Raw genomic sequence first — 1,622 nt, 5'->3', positions numbered from 1 at the left:
TGTGGCTTCTGATGCTGTTCCTGGGGTTTCAGGACTTGCTGTGGCTCCTTCTGGTATGACAATGAATCAACCTACCTCATTAGCAGTTGTACCGGCAGCAGAGCCTGGTCCCAGCGAGGTGTCGGTGCGTAAATCGGCACGATCAACTGCTGGCCGGCATCATAATCTCCATCACCTTCCAAGACCAGCAGTAAGAGAAACTCCTTCATCTAGTACCATGTCTGCTGTATTTCGACCTTGGTGTTAAGGTGGATCATCGTCGGGGCGTCGATGCAGTTTGGGGGGGTGGAATGTGGCAGTATGCCCTGTAGGCTTTGAACGCACCACACAAGTGCCTGAATCTAATTGGTTGTGGCGCTCGCTGGCTGCCTGTATATAAAGGGCCCTCCCTCACCTGGTTGACATGACGTTGTTTTCCTTCCGGTTCAGACCTCTGCGTTTGTTGGTGCTGCACGCTGGGTAAGGCAGGCTTCATCTCTCTTAAGCAAGCTTATTACTTGTGATTCATTTACATTTTCTGTATAACAGCTGCAACTTAATGCGTGCGCTCAAACAATGCGCTTAATGACACTCTGATCGCCGATCAATTGTACCTTTGGCCGCCTGTACAAGCTCCATGTCTCCTCCTTCCTGTTAGAGGCACTACATAAAGAGCTCGGTGGTAAGTGAAGTGCTGGAGTTTGCATGCTTTTAGATTCCATTTCTAACATTTATTTTTGATAGCCGCTGCTGTTTGTCCTTGGCTGGCTGTTTGTCCTGGGCCGGCTGTTTGCCTGCTGTTCTGGTTGTCCACCTGTCACCTGGATAATCTGTCGGCTGCCTACCTGTCGTCCTGTTTGCTGGCTTCATGCCCGCCGTCCGGATCTGCGTAAAGCGGCTCCTATCACTCGTCCAGTGTGGCTGATTTGGGCTGATTGGGGACCAGCTCGGACTAAGCCTTCTAGTGCCGCTTTGAGTGGCGTCTGCTACAGCGGATCGGTTCCTCCCAAGACAGACTTTTAATTTGGACTATTGCTGCTTGAGCTGTTGTGGACTGAACTGTATAATTGTATTTGTAATTTGAATGTTTCTTCTATTTTAACAGGAACGGCCAGCTCGTGGTGTTGGTGGTGGACTTTCTGGGTGGTGGTACTACTTCTGGTTTGGTGCACGATTTTCTTTTGTTTTGCTTTGTTTCGTTTGCTGTGTTTCTTTTCTTTTAGGACACTACCCCGAATTTCACTCCCGTCTCTGAGTTGAGCCATAACTGACTTTTAAGGTGTGAGTGATTTTAGATTAGTATTTTTTGATTAACCAATTGTGGAATAAATAAAATTGTTGAATTGTGAGATTGTCTCAAGCCTCATCTGTAGCGGGTCTGTGTGCCTTAAAGGTAACTTTTTAGTAGTCATTGCAACCAATTTTATCTTTGCTAAAATAGTGCTTTTGAATTTAAGTTTCCACTTTTTAACACACTGCTCCCGCCACAAGTGCTTAAGAGTTAGCTTCCTAACTTTGCTAGCGGTGTCCACCACTGATGCTAACAACCCTTGTACTCTGTAGGTAGCTAACCTTTGCCAGGACAGGCTAACCAGATGAATGTTCCTGATCCAAACTACAGGCAGATCACAAAGTTTCTGCCT

The 1,622-nt window shown here is 46.9% G+C and overlaps 1 long non-coding RNA gene across 2 annotated transcripts; it reads left to right on the top strand.

Annotated features, from left to right (window-relative positions):
* The first annotated feature begins 581 nt into the window (after positions 1–581).
* LOC103482376 (uncharacterized) lies at positions 582–1,328 on the top strand. 2 transcript variants are annotated; one of them, XR_536449.1, is made up of 2 exons: positions 582–661; positions 1,085–1,328. It is a non-coding gene; the product is annotated as an uncharacterized LOC103482376 (long non-coding RNA). The 2 variants fall into 2 exon arrangements; XR_001776034.1 differs by having other exon boundaries at positions 594–661; positions 724–1,328.
* Positions 1,329–1,622: the final 294 nt, after the last annotated feature.

The sequence above is a fragment of the Poecilia reticulata genome, linkage group LG20 (assembly GCF_000633615.1).
Source record: "Poecilia reticulata strain Guanapo linkage group LG20, Guppy_female_1.0+MT, whole genome shotgun sequence".
In the NCBI taxonomy this organism is placed as follows: Eukaryota; Metazoa; Chordata; class Actinopteri; order Cyprinodontiformes; family Poeciliidae; genus Poecilia; species Poecilia reticulata.
The sequence above is the reverse complement of the archived record's forward strand: the minus strand, read 5'-3'. Positions and strand labels throughout refer to the sequence as shown.